The sequence below is a fragment of the Phalacrocorax carbo genome, chromosome 1, assembly GCF_963921805.1.
Source record: "Phalacrocorax carbo chromosome 1, bPhaCar2.1, whole genome shotgun sequence".
NCBI lineage: Eukaryota > Metazoa > Chordata > Aves > Suliformes > Phalacrocoracidae > Phalacrocorax > Phalacrocorax carbo.
In genome coordinates, this window is record NC_087513.1 from 215,104,698 (window position 1) to 215,119,928 (window position 15,231).

General features: G+C 46.0%; 2 long non-coding RNA genes across 2 annotated transcripts; both read left to right on the plus strand.

The window, feature by feature from the left end:
- Window positions 1–4: 4 nt before the first annotated feature.
- LOC135311587 (uncharacterized) lies at window positions 5–2,221 on the plus strand. Its single transcript, XR_010371249.1, has 2 exons — window positions 5–993; window positions 1,886–2,221. It is a non-coding gene; the product is annotated as an uncharacterized LOC135311587 (long non-coding RNA).
- A 514-nt stretch (window positions 2,222–2,735) lies between these two features.
- LOC135311586 (uncharacterized) lies at window positions 2,736–13,883 on the plus strand. Its single transcript, XR_010371248.1, has 6 exons — window positions 2,736–7,740; window positions 8,530–8,614; window positions 9,116–9,206; window positions 9,295–9,385; window positions 11,159–13,615; window positions 13,722–13,883. It is a non-coding gene; the product is annotated as an uncharacterized LOC135311586 (long non-coding RNA).
- The last annotated feature ends 1,348 nt before the right edge of the window (window positions 13,884–15,231 follow it).

Here is a 15,231-nt window from a genome sequence, read left to right on the forward strand (position 1 = left end):
GGGGCCTCCCCAGTGCCGAGCACAGGGGCCCCATCCCTGCCCGGCTCCTGCTGGCCACACCAGTGCTGACACAAGCCCGGGGGCTGGTGGCCTCCTTGGCCACCCGGGCACTGCTGGCTCATGCCCAGCCGGCTGTCAGCCAGCACCCCCGGGGCCTTCTCCGCCGGGCACTTCCCAGCCCCTCTGCCCCAGGCCTGGGGTGATGCCTGGGGTTGGTGTGACCCAAGGGCAGGACCCGGCACTTGGCCTTGTTAAACCTCACACAACTGGCCTCGGCCCATGGATCCAGCCTGTCCAGGTCCCTCTGCAGAGCCTTCCTGCCCTCCAGCAGATCAACACTCCTGTTCAACTTGGTGTCACCTGCAAACTTGCTGAGGGTGCACTCAATCCTCTCATCCAGATCATTGATAAAGATATTAAACAAGACTGGCCCAAAAATAGTGTAGTAAGAAGTGGCAATGAAATAATATCACACAATGAACATATGAAAATATGAACATCAATTTTACATGTTACATACAAGCATAGTGAAGGCCTGAGAGCACAGAAAAAAACACAATTTCCCACTTAGCTCTGCTGAGCTTGCACTGAATCAGAAATGTGGGAAGACATTCCTGAACTTTTCAAGATTTAACTGCAGCATCTGGAAAGTCTGTTCTGAAGCACACTGATCTCAAGGACTCCAGGAAATTTGCACATACACAATCATTTTGCATTTACCTCAGATCTCACCTATGTGGAAAGCAAAGTTTATTTGCCCACATCGCATTCCTAGTGAGAAACTATTACTGCCATCTTTATGGTTTTGCTTCTTGTTCTTTGGGTTTTTTTTTTAATACAGGAAGGAAATGGAAGGACGTCAGGTCTAAGGTGACTGCTCTGTAATACAACACATTTTTATTCCATATGGAAAAGGAATGCCAGGTTGTTCAAATACCAAACATGTTCTTCCTCTCACCCTGCTGCAGTAACACTTGTTACTTCCCCTTAAAAGTAAGGAAAAAAACCCAAATCCAGACAAAAAACTTGCTTACTGCTCAGCTGTAAGCTCACTCTGTCTTTACCTATGATGAAAATTATGTGGATGGGGGTGATACGGACATATGATTTTACATAGTATTCATCCAAGTTTTTCAACAGAAACTTTCGGTAAACTGGAAAAAATGATCTGTGAAATGCTCTGTTTTCCTGCGTGGTTCGTTCAGGATGAATGAAACGCTGTTTTTAAGATGAAATGTTTTATTTTGAGGATATCTAACCACACAAGTTTGTCAATTTGTCTTGAATTTAAACTTGAGAGGATTAAAAATATATTAAATTATGTTTCACACCAGATGATGACTGTTTATTTAAAAGAGATCTTGTATTATTACTTCAGGATTATTGTTGAATCAAAAATACCAATTATTTTATAGCTCTGTTCCCAAATGCTTTCCCAGCCCAGGAGAAGTGGTTACTCCATATAGGCTACGGTTTATTCAAATATCCCTGGAAAAAAAATACATTCCAAAGCTGCACACTCTTTATGCCTTTAGCACATTGAAATATCTATTGTGCAGCAGGTCTGGGACAAGGAAGGAATGCAAGACACATTTTTATCTGACTTAGCACGTCTGACATGTAATAAGATATTACCAAATTGTCTGCAAATGAAAACCCTAGCGGAGCTCTGCTCAGCTCAGGGAAAGTATCACAGTACTTCAGGAAATACTGATTTGCTGGAAATGAAGGAATTACTGTATTAATTTTTGTAATTAGATAAACATGGGAGGTAGGTTTGAGTCAGCTGTGGATATTTAATATTTCGAATGGATGTTACCAACCTATGCTCCTTCCCTACACTCTCGTTCCTGTCTCCAACCTGTTCCCACCTTCTCTTCTGCAGAGATGCTCAGTCTCAGGGTGTGTTTCGGCATGAAGAGGAATGCGTGAAGTGGAACCGTTCATAAACGGCTGTCACTGCAAGGGGAGATGCTGCTGTTATGGGAGACGATGCCTAAATAACCAAGAACACATGGAATGAGTTTCTAAGATTCCTCCTCTGCTGGTGATCCTTCCTTGTCCGCTGCTGGCAAAGCATGAACCCAAATGGATGCTGATGTTAGGAGAGGCTGTCTTCTTACCTTTTATGAATACCATGAACACCATGAACTGCGCGTTCATTTGTCCCAAACTAACTCACCGCTGCTATCCCTTCTTTCAAAGTATCATTTGTCTTGTTTCTGCTGTCTCTCATCATGGCACATCTGTGAGTCTCCTGGGCTGGCGACATTGTTTCATAGCACAAGGCAGGGCTTCGGGAGACCTTGATATAGCGTCCTGATTCACTGCAAATTTTTCATGTGACTAGATGGAGTCCATAATCACTTCAGACATTTGATTACTGGGCCTTATATCCCAGAGATTTTATGAAAATAAATAGATCAATGACAGAAAATATTCCAGAAATGGGCCTCTTGCTACAAGAGGGACATTGAGGGGCATAGAGGTCTCTTCCATCCTTTATGATTCTATGACTCTATGGTTTAGGAGACATGGGGGTGTCTCCCCCAGTGAGGCCACACCTGCAGGGCTGCGGCCAGTTCTGGGCCCCCCAGTTCAAGAAGGGCAGGGAACTGCTGGAGCAAGGCCAGCGCAGAGCTGCCAAGGGGATCAGGGGCTGGAGCATCTCCCTTGGGAGGAAAGGCTGAGAGACCTGGGCTTGTTCAGCCTGGAGAAGAGAAGGCTGAGGGGGGTCTCATCAATGCCTATAAATATCTGAAGGGTGGGTGTCAGGGGGATGGGGCCGGGCTCTTTTCAGTGGTGCCCAACGCCAGGCCAAGGGGCCACGGGCACAAGCTGGAACATGGGAAGTTCCCCCTGAACATGAGGAGAAACCCCTTTGCTGTGCGGGTGCCAGAGCAGGGGCACAGGCTGCCCAGAGAGGCTGTGGGGTCCCTTCCCTGGAGACATTCACCCCCCGCCTGGACGCGGCCCTGTGCCCCTGCTCTGGGTGTGCCTGCTCCAGCAGGGGTGGGACGGGGTGAGCTCCAGAGGGCCCTTCCAACCCCCACCAGTCTGGGAGTCTGGGATTCTGTGTTGAGATAACTGTTGGACTTGATGATCCTAGAGGTCTTTTCCAACCTTAATGATTCTATGATTCTATGATTCAGCTCAAGCATTTGGCTAACTGTTCCTGAGCATGCAAACTCACATTGCAATGTAGGGAATTATTAAAATTAAACCCTTGCTGTGTTACAAAGGACATTTTAATGCTCAAGAACAGTTGTTCCTACAAATGTTTGAGAAGGACACCTATTTTGCAGCAACCTCTGAATTATACCAGGCACTGCAGCAGTGTGGTTCTTGGAGGCCAAAGAGAGCAGTGGTGTGTTTGACAGCTCTAGCTCTTTCTTGGGTTTATTTTCTTTTACTTTTAGGAATAAACTGTGCCCATATCCCATTGTGGATGAAAAATTACCAGTGATTCCCTTTGTTCTTTGCAAAGTGTCTCTCTGTCACTGTCATCACACTGGATGAGGGTAAGAAATCGGAACGGAGATGGGGACTGCTGATGCAACTTTGGCTGCTCCCTAGAGAGCTGCCAGTAACTTGCAGAGCTTGGCACCCTCTCCCTGTGCAAGCAGGGATGGGGCATGTTCTACACATCCATTCCCACATCCTCCAGCTATGCCCAGCATGGTGGTGGCGGAGCAGGAGGTGTTTACCAAGAGGGTGCCAGCTTCCTTGCACTGCCATTGAAACACCTCCAATCCTCCTTGACTTTCTGTCCCTGGTAGGAGGTCCTCCAGTCTCACAAATGACCGAAACCCCTGTCTCCAGCTGCATATCCAGCCGCTTCATGAACAGATGACATCATGTGATGGGTATGGCAGAGACTGTTTGACCATGCTGGCCTGGCAGTGACTGCCACCAAGCCGCCATGGAAGGACGTGTCTTCTACAAGTGGTTTCCTCAGCCAGGCGGGATGCCACCACCTGCCCGCACCACCTCAGCGTGGGAGGGCGGACCCAGTGCTGTGCCGCTGGTGTAGGAGAGGACGCCCCGCAGCAGGAGGACGTGGAACCCCCAAAGGAGTGAATGTCATATGCGGTTTGTGCTATTCCTTCTAGGTTTTTTCCCCATTGCCTCCTCAACAGCAGTTAGATGTTTAAGTGCAGGATTTTGTTGCAAGAGGAATGGTCACAGGGACCTTCTGCAGAGCCCTTCCCCGTTCTTTTTTGTCTCCTGGACCGCCAGGATCCCAATTTATGTGTGACTTTTTCCATAATGCACTCCAGCAGAGTTACTTTGATCCTTCCCAATGGAAGCATGGCCCACAGACCTCGAAATCTGTTTGCTCAGGTGTGTGTCCATATATATTTTTTTTTTACACAAAACCCTTCATTTCTCAGTTGTTTCTTTTTTTTTTAAGGAGACAGATTAGTCAAGTGAATTTCCACAACAGGTTTTATTTGGCTCCAAGTTCAACTTTATTGTGGTGCTGCTGCTGCTGCTCCTTTTATTTTTCTTCTATGGGGTGGTTGTGACAGGTTGGAGCACCTAATTTGTGCAGGCAGGTAACCCAGAAAATAAGGAAAACGCAACAGCTGGAGAAATCAAGCTCTGAGGGCTGGAATGGTTTCCTTGTGCAGATTTGTCCAAATCACAGCTAAGAAGGGGCACGGCTCGCTGAGAAAATGTGTGCCCTGTGAAATAAAAGGATTAGGAAACCACTTTATAGCTTGTGAGATTTATGGTTTCAGAACAAATGGCTGTAGTTCACTTGGCCTGCAGCTCCAAAGGAGGCCAAAACAAACTGCTTGGAAGCTTTGTTTCAAGAGGAAGGCTCAGCTCCCCCCGTAAGTGGGTCTTTGTACATAATGGGAGTACTGCAAAGAGCCTTGTGTGTCCTGCAGCACCTCTAAGCTACCACTTTATGTTGCCTGAATGCAGTAATACTGAAAGGTAAATTCGTTCCAAATGTCCCAGCACAGTGGAAATGCCAGCCTGGAAACCCAGTGATGGAGCAGAGATTTAAAAAGAATAGTTCATGGGAAAGAGTGCAGGGGAAATGTCTGACGTGACCTCTTTTCTCTCTCTCAGACCAATACAGGCACAAGGCATGGCATTGCCTCGCTCTGCTGAAGAGAAGAACTGAGGTTGGTTTGGGTTTAGCAGAGCCAAAGAAGCTTCATTTCATCTTCATTTGTGTTTCCAAGGGGAGCTCCCCTGTGTGGAGTCTCTGATGTCTGATAAAGGGCAAGCCCACATCCATTTATTCGCTATAGCGAGGAGAATTTAAGCGTCTCTGTCTCTTGTAGTTCTGCAGGACCTGTGTTCCTCCCTTCCTTTGTATGAAATTGCCCGGTTGGTTCAAAGGTACTAGTGGAAGGCTTGATAAGCTCCCACAAATACCCCAGCACAATTAGAGAGGTCTTTTAATTCTTTCAAAAACTGGGCTAAAAATATCAAGTAAAATAATAGCATATGTAGGAGCATGCAGAACTGTTAATGTAATTTCTGTCTGGCAACTTAGTCTATTTTAGCAGACAAACAGGGTAATTAATTTACTTTTTTCTATTGAAAAGCCAGGTGTATTAGGATTCTTTTTACTTTTAAATGTGATACTTCTAACAGAATTGGATAGCGTACTAAACTCTAGATGAATGAACTCGATTATTCTCAATAAGCAGCTCAAATTGAATTTATTCTGAAGGATTCAGTCTTCCAGCCCAGTCACATAAGGACTCGCTCTAGCGTGACCAGAGCAATTCTGGCATAGGGGTGTTTGTCCCTGCCTGATTGCTTCGGATTCGTTCTTGACACTGGGAGCCCAAAAGGACTCCCAGGCTGCTGACAACATTTATCAAGCCCAGCTGCCGAGGAAGGATGCTGATTGTAGGCAGCACATAGTATGTCATGGAGAAAACATTTCCTTCTGCTATGCTTTCCAAGTCACTGAGGTCCTTCTGTGCAAACAGAGACAACGCTAAATTCCTGCTTGGCAACCTTCAGCATGGCTCTGCGGGGTCGTCTGCCTACCACAGAGAGCCACCTGCATTTAAATATATTCACCTTCTTTGCATTAATCTAAATGTGCTCAGGAGCAGTAGGGATGTGCAAGGCAAGCCAGGAAGGAGAGCATCTGTCACTGGCAAATGCGTCCAGATTTTCTAATGAGCCTGGTGATCGTGGGTGCCTCAGTTTTAAACTGGTTAATTTGCAGCTCCTGCCCAAAAGGCTTTCCAGCAGTATGTTCATGGCCAGTGCCTTTGAAATCAGGTGCCATTCAAATGTCTTCTTCCATATAATTTCAGATTTCTGAGTACTACAGCCATTCTGAGAAACTGGGGCCCTGAGAGACCATCAAAAGGACTTAAAGATTGTAATAATTGGTTTACTGGATTAGAAATTAGAATAAAATTTGTGCTTACTCACCTTTCAGTAAATGATTGTATGCCTTGGTGCTCATATCTAAATATTTAGACAAGTGGCCTGACTTTGAAGGTTCAGAGATTGTCTGAAATCTCCCATGCAGATAGCCTGTCTTTTTGGACTGACTTTTCATATTATTTAAACAGTGAAAAGCAATCATTTGGGAGCTGGAATTGATGCCAAGGAGCCTTGTAAAACCTATGAGTCTCCCACTCTCTGGCCAAGCATTTCCCTCCACCTCGTGGGTTGACGCTGTGAGAGCAAGTCCAATAACGATGAGAGAAGAGAAGGAAGAGGTTTCTGGGAACAGCAGCCAAGTCTGTCCTGAGGAAGTATTTAGAGCTTGGTCTGTTATGGATTTGAGCTCTTCAGGCTTGCACTGAAATGAAGTATCAAGTGACAAGAGCCACATTCACTGGTTCCTACATTACAGCAATAGTACAGAGAAAAAGAGGTCTTCCCAGTTCTGCGTGCTAAATAGTTACTTCTAGTTTATATCTTCCCCATTCCCAATAAAGAAGACACACTGGACCACTCCTCCACTGTTTTATTTTTTTCTTCTGGGAAACGATGGGCATCCTTGGTTCGCAGCATGACCAAAATCACCATTCTCTCTGAAACAGCAGCTTCGTATCTTGCTGCAGACACTGGCCAGACCCAGCACCACAGGGAAAACTGCAAAAATCTCTTTAGAATGTATTATAAGGTGAGATACCTGAAGCAAAAGCTTTCTCCTGGCCTTTTCTTTCTCCCTAGTAGCTTGAAGTTCAGCCGTATGCTAAGCAGTAGGTATTTATAGCCTCCCTTAAGCTTAATATTACTGATTACAGCTCTGGATAGTGTTTTTATCCTTATACAGCTAATCTTTCCTTTGAAGGGTACTGGAACTAACCAGGACCAAGGCATGGATCTATCTACTGTCCTGAAATAGTCCAGGTTGTGTAGTTGTGCCTGTTGCCCGGCATGGTTTTGGCCACGCTCTCCAGCAGTTTCCAGGGAGAGCACAGCCTTTGGGTTACTCTCAGCAGGCAGGATGGTGGAGGACACTGTGTTTTGGTGATTATTTAGGTGTATGGATGTCAGCTGTGCTGTGCAAATGGTCTTTCGGGTCAGAAAACAGTCTCTGAATCATCTTATTTACTAGAAGAGATGTAACCACTAATATTAACGTGGCTCTGAACTGCAGAGACACCGCTTGCCCTCCCGTTCTTGGATTACTGCTTGCCTACAGAGAAGGACTGCTGGAGTTAGCAGGCTTGGAACCAAGGACGTGATGGGGAAGGCGGCAATGTATCACGCTGGAGGAAGGTTGTTCTCAACAGGGTGAGTAATTAGCACTAGAGCAGGTCACTGGAAGGCAGGGTGGATTCTTCATCATGTGAAGGCTTCAGAGTGGAATTAGATATTTTTCTGTGAGATGATGTTCCAGCTGGGTGCCGATGAATTGGTGGAGGCAGGGGGGCCTTAGCTCCCTCCAGCCACAGCCCTATCTCACGGGTGCAAGCATGCGGGCCACGGGAGAGTGGGTGCTGTTTGCTCCTCTGTGTGCAGGGACCTTGCGATCTGTGTTGCACTGGAGGCCAGGAGATGGGACAACAGCAGCCCCGGGGACCACAGCAGCCCCATCCGGAGGTGAACATCCTCCCCAGATTAATTTTGGCTGATACCCCCTTGTCCCTCTGAGATAAGTGATCCCCTCTCATCAGCACAGCCGATGCTTGGCAGACTTTGTGTTTCCTCTTTGGTTGTGCTTGGTGGTGGGGGAGAGTTTCTCTACTGGATGTGATGAGTCAAAAGGACAGGGGGAGGAATGGCAGTGAGGGGACCAAGGTATTCCACAGCCTACCTATGAGCACAGCTGAAAGGTTGCAAGCGATTTAAAAATGGTCTTCTTCATTCACTTACTGGATTTGATGTGGGCACTACTGGTCAAAGCAGTGCTTTTCTTTGCATCTCAAAATGTGTCAGGATTCACTGCCAAAAGAAACATCGCTACCAAAAAAAAAAATCACTACCAAAAATTCAATACCAAAGTTGAAAGAGTAACTAAAAAAACCCCTTGTATTGCCTTCATTTTCCACTGAATCCTCTAAACCTTTTAATGTTTCACAGGTGGTTTGGAATCACATCAAATACCTGATCCCAACTGCTTCGGAGATCCCTAACTGTCTCTTTGGCCCAACCAGCGGGTGATGAGGTATTTCAGTGTTTCGCTGTTTCACTTTGCAATGCCTAATTGACTTCAGAGTCTAAATTTGGTTTTCCAAACTGATTTACTCATGTAAGAGCCTACAGCTTACTGGCTTTCAAGAAGCTGAAATATTTAACGCCGCTAGTGAGTCAGGGCAGGGCCACACGCATAGTTGGGTACCGCAGCCCAGGTGATGAACAGAGGTTTGCTAAGTGGGCTGCTAGGTCGCTTGCTTTAGCTCTTGATTGCTTACGATCACAGCCTCACACTCCAGTGTTCCTGTAAGTCCTTTCGGTGTTGCACTACTGAACGTTGCTAAATACCCACTGAAATCTGGGCCAGAGTCTTCTCTTGCTTGAGCAACTGTCTTGCCATCGCAGCAATGGTCTCCTGTCAGCCAAATGTGTTTTGTGAGATGTACGTGAACCCAGCAAAGTCCTTATAAAAGTAAAAATTTCTACCTAGACTGGCAGTTCTGCGTTCACATCTGTCATCCTTCATTTGCAGCACTGTGTTTAACCCATTGTCTGCGACTGTAGAATAAATCCAGTGTAAGGACTATGGGCTTTGACAAAGATAAGCCAGATTTTCAGTGCAGGTAAATTGGCAGCATTACCTGCTCCACTAAGATATTGAATTTTGCTATTGCTTTGTTACATTCTTAAGGGTTGTTTTTTTTTAAACAGCTGCCAAAGCTGAATAGTGGCTGGTTTGTGTCCAGTGAAGAACAGACTTGGGCTAAATGGAACAGCTGCACAAAGATGTTCAGCATAATAGGTAATGTGAGTCTTTAAACAAAATCCAGTGCCATCAAAGCCAAAATCTGAAAAGCTCTTAACAAAAAACATATTTGTAATGAACAGATGGAAAAAAAATCGTTCTGAGCTCTATAACAAGATCACATCAGTCAGCCCCGCAGCAATGGCATACAGAAACCTTCACACATGACCAAAAAACATAACCAAAACCAGACGCGATACCAATATCTCCAAACTCCTCAAAAAAGCTGGAGAGAGTCGGGGTGAACAATGTCCTGGGAGGCTGCGGACAGGCAGGAAGCACAGTAGTTATAGAGGTGTTTTATCTCCATAAAACGGGGGTTTTAGAGATTTAGGGAAGCAGCATTCCAGTGCATTTTTCAACAGATCAGTTAAAAATACAGCTTTGAGCTCTCAACCAGTCCTTTTTATGTGTCATGGGAAGCCAGTGGTAATCGAGCTGTCCATAAGATGAAGCAAAGCACTCCAGTATATTCCCCTGAGTATTTTTATGTTATTTTTGCCACTAGATGTCTCTGCTGACTTCACAGTGCGCTGGATGAGCCTCTTTCCCTGGTGAACAGGAGAGCCCGAGGTGGAAATCAAGCTGTGACAAGACCTGCTTGTGACTTTAGTTTCTAGGGTTTTGTTTCTGATTAATAATATCTTCTGTTTAACAGAAGATAAGAGTCTTTGAGAGCTTTGTCAGTTATCTCCCTCTTTTCCAGTATCAGAATGAGAAGAAGACCCTTGCTGTCATCCGTCATTGCTCCTGTCTCAGAGCACTTGTTGCCTACTCTGACATTTTGATTCTCATCCCTTCTCATCTCCATGATGGGCTCTTTGCTTGTTTCCAGGTTTTTTTTCCCCTTGGATCTCATACAGACCTACAAGTGCTGTGGACTAAGGGCAGCGATGCCTTGAAAGCACCCTGCAGCCAACACAAAGGCCTGTGAGACGTTGTGTAGAGCTCAGGTTGTCTGAGCAAGGCACCATTTCGAGAGGTGCTAATGATGGGAGGGAAGTCATGGGGACAACCTATATCATCAGGTGAAGGTCTTGACTCCAAGCTCCTGAACTCCAAGATCTGACGTGGCTCGAAGTTGGAAACTATGACAGATGGTGCCTAAACTGTGCAGCACAGGAGCCGGGGCTGGATAAAATGATTACAGCAGTGACTGTGGAAGAGAGCTGATTGTCTGCAGCTGGCTCACAGCAAGACGGATGGGCTTAGAGCATCCTTTGGCCGTGGCTGCAGGATTGCCCCCAGTGACTGACACCTTAATCTGAGAGTTGGGGATCAGTCATGAAATGGAGGTGCTGGAAGCAGCTTTGATACTATAGCTCCTAGGATGTAAAGGGTGTCCAGCTTCGAGGTTAAGCAGCGTGTGCCTGAGGTAGAAGCTGTGGCCCCAGCGGGTTACTCATGCTGCCCTTCACGCTACAGCAATGCTGTGCCTGAGGTTTCTGATAGCCCAAGCAAGAGCAAACCCGGCATCTATGGTGCTGTTTTGCACTTGTGACTTTAGCAGTCCCAGGGCTGCAGCGGGGGCCGCTGCCGTTTGCCTGAGATTTGAAACATGGTCCAAAACGGCTTTTTGCCATTGATGCCACTACAGGGACTAGTCCCAGCCCAAAGAGACCTTCTACCCTCTTGGATAGACATGAGCATGCCCTCAGTAGGCCTTGTGGGGGAATGTAAAGTCTCAGGGTTATAATCTCTTCACCATTACAATGAACAGATAAACTCAGCAAGGCTTTAAAAAATCTTCATCGCTCTTCCTTTTTGCAGCTCACCACTCTATGTCTCCATTAATACTTGACAAAACCGAGAAGCTTTCAACACCAAATGACACCTTCCCAATTTCACCGAGTTCCCACGACAGTCCAGGGCAGTGTCCAAGTGCAAGGAAATTCCAGGGATGCTCAGAGGCGTATCTCAGGGGAGGAGCTTGGAAGAAAATATCAGAGAGTTCATGTTTTAACAGGCTACCCTCAAGATAATGGTGAGAATTAGAGATTTTTCTCCCCTTTCCGTTACTTGGCTCTGTATCTCAGTAGCAATTATCAGAAGGGAAGTGCTGCACGGGATAGGTGGGGCTTTGACAAACAACTGTACGATATAAATTCTGGGACTGGCAAATACGGTCAACATATCTTCTGAACTCACATGACAGCACACTCAGTCTGTGTTTAAAACCAGTAACTGCAGGAAGAGAAGGTGGGATCCAGATCTTGGGCTGGTCCCCAACTCTGATATGGCATCTCCAAATAACAGACCTGAGAACGGGAGGATATGTGGCTCTCTCCTCTCTTTACCTGCTATCACTAATGGAAAAACTGCGCCTAAAACTGATGTATGTTTGACTGCAAATCCCTTTTCTCCTTTCCTGATTTATTCTGTTTGCTTTCTTTGTAATGATTTGGGTCAGCAGTACACCTTGGCATAGTCCTGAGTGCTGTTCTGAATCGCAAAGAGATACTTTGTGGGTAAGGTAACGCACTTAACATCGCCGTTCTTCTGTTTGGCCATCCCAAAGCAGAGATGAGCAGTATTAACCAAAATAGGTTGTGACATTTAAACGCTTGACAAGCCCTGGGCGACAGAGGTGACAACAAACTGCATGAGCTCCTGTGACACACTGAACAAGAAAACTAGTAAGGTTATACGTGCAAATCATGCTACAGCATGGAGACTATTTCCAGGAATCAAATAGTCAAATACTGTACAAAAAACCTGTCTTAAACTTGTGTTTGCATCCACTGAAGTTAATGGTATTATCTGTGATTTGTCATAGAGAACTCATAATGGCCTTGGCAGTTAAAAGGACTTAAATGGGGACTTTTTCCTCCACGTAAAGGCTGGATGAGTCTAGCTTAATTATCTAGTCTGATCTAATTCATCATCCAGCTCATTGACTTTCATTCAGTGGTTCGTAGAACATGCTCCAAAACCTGTGGTGCCTGGATCACTTTGATCATAGATGGAGACAGGATGTTACAGGTATGAAGAAGCCAAATTGGCTCATTACTTCATTAAATCAGGGCATAGAGAAGAGCTACAACCCAAATGGGGATGTGACACTGCCTTATCAGCTCATCCATCCAGTCTCTCCCACTGTCTCCAGGCAGAGGTTAAATGGGCTTTGCCCAGAGTGGTTGGATGCCTGGTTTATTGACAGTATTGGCTGCAAAAAAAAAAAAGGCCATAAACACAATGTAAAGGTAAAAAGAGGTGGGACTGAGCTGGGCTTTTTTTAATCTCTTCCTTCTCCTCCTCATAAATAATATAACCAATTAGGTTTTCATTTCATTCTTGGTCTCTCTTTGCTTCCAGCTGACCTCCTGAGCTGAATCTGAACCCTTGATCCTCACTCGTGGGGTAAGGTTGAAACTCGCTTGGCCAGTGTTCACTGACGAGGCTGTAGCAGCATTGCTCTGCCAAGCAAATAAAACTCTCTGATTACATCCACACTAATAACCAGCACAGGTCTCTGCTGGCCACACAGCTCAACTTTTAGCATGGTCCCTGGAACAGTTTTAGCCAAGACTAAGGAGTCCCAACGGTCCTGTAGTCGCACAGGCCAGACAGCCTTCCCAGTGACAAGGATGGATGTGACCAACCTCTCCCGGAAAATAATGGAGATTAATGATACCGGGCCAGGGAACGGGCCCTGGCAATGCTCATTTTGCTGGCAGTAAAACACAATGGAGATACTTAAGTGCCTGCTCTAGAAGATGTTCTGGTAAGATGAGCCACATAGGTCACAACGTTTCAGCTTTTTATGGGTTAGTTCAGTCTGTCCCTTCTCGCATATGAAGTGCATTTGGGACCTTAATGCTAAAGCTGGCAGGAGACGAGATGGGGAGGAAGCAGAATGGGTTTTATTGGATCATTTTTACTGGAGGCTGATGTCTCCAGCTTTCCAAGGACACCTTGCGTCTCATTGCTTTGCTGAAGCATGAAGTCAAGGAGTTTGGCAGCAGTTGAGCAATCAGTCACTCCTCTCTGCTTTAAAACATTCCCTAACTCTTTGTTCCAGTAAGGACCACTGAATTCAAAGTGGGAGATCATATCCAGGGTGGATGCTGAAGGCAAGGAAGCAGAAAAAATCTTGAGTAAAGTTTACAAGCAGCTTTTCAAATGGCTCGAATGAAGTTCCCTTGGCTGTATTTCTGCTGTTCCCCAGCTCATCCCTCCGTTGCCTTGTAAACTGTTTGTACAGAAGGACAGCTACTCCTGTATCTTGTAAGTATTTTGTTCTGATTCTGTATCACAATTTGGGTCAAGCCAGAGATGAGATTTCCAAACTGCAAGTAACCCACGTCTTTTAATAAATTGTCCTCATATGAAGAACAACTTACCTGGTGATTCCTGGGACGGCATTTCCAAACGAAGCAGGTAAAACCCCCTTTCCCTAAGCTGAATCCTCTTTCTGTAAGAGTCACCCTCACCCCTGGGCAGCTGTAACACCACATCGGAGCCCAGCATTCAGCTCCCACCAAAGAGCCGTGCTCACTGCAGGTAAGTACCAGCAGAAAAGGAGAGATGATGGGTAAAGGGGATGGGGAAGATGAGGCAGAAGGATAATTAGAATGGCTCTAAGCCCGTTGCTGCAAATGGCATCTTCTCCCCAAACCCTTCTTTTATGAACAGATGCTGGGCAGGGGGAAGTTTAAAAAAATAATAGCTGTATCTAGATTTGGGATACATCAGATCTCTGAAGTATTTCTTATTCTGCTTGCACTTTACAAGTGTTTTATGGTGCCAGGAGCTACCCATGCCAAGAGTCAGTGGAACGTGGATACTCAGTCTGTGTGACATGGTCATAAATTAACGGTGATCTTTATTGTTATCTCGCTGCAGACAAAGACTGGTGCTGGGTCAACGAGGCCAAGAGAAGTCATCCATGGAAATGCCATCTGCACAGCTGAACTCAGATAAGGAGGAGACAGCAGGCGTGCTGGACAGGATTGACTGTGTGCCACAAATTAGATATGAGGGGGAGAAGCCAGTGAGATTTTCAGATGATCTCTCCTTGTGCACTTAGGAGGGAGTTAAGCTCAAGGACTCCGCAGGGCATTTTGTTGCAGAATCAGCAGAGGGATGAAGGCAAGGGGAAAAAGATGGAGGTTCTCATCACTGAGGACTGTAGGAGGCAGATAGGACACATTCACTTTGGGATTTGGGTCAACTTTAGCCATCTAAGGGCGTCAAATAAACATAGTTGACTGGACCCTCACTGTGGCCCATGGGAAAAAGTGAGGCATTTCCAGAAGGCAGTGGTAGGACCATGTTAGATAGCCAGCTTGGGGGGGCTTGCTTAACCCCGATGATACCCTGCTCTCCCTTTTCACAGTGGGAGAGCACTAGGTGACTATCTTGTGCTGGACTTAAGGCGGTGAAAACTCCCCCCACCTCTTACAGAAGCAAAACCAGGAAAATCCAGGTGTGAATGCCCGAGTGACAGCTCGTAAGAGACACAGCTGACAATCGGCTGCAAGTGTGAGAAGGGTGAGAACAGGAGGCTAAAAGAAGGGCTGCCTGGGGTGCCAAACGGGAAAGATTATTTCCAGTGGATCAAAGAAAAGGGAAGCAGGACATGATAATACGGGACAGCCCTTCTCTAGGATGGGGTCTACCGAGCTGGAAGCTCACATCTGCAGGGAAGCAGCAGGAGCCACAGGAACTGGGTCTTTTAAAGCAGGACTGGATGAAGAAGTGATGCACGTGCTCTAAGGAGCAGTCCCAGAGCAGGCAGGGGACAGCTGTATCGAAAGACATTGCCAACTCTTATTTTGTCATTTATTAGAAGGAATAGTAATTCATTTGGAGACTATTGGGACTATTGTCAAAGTAAGGCA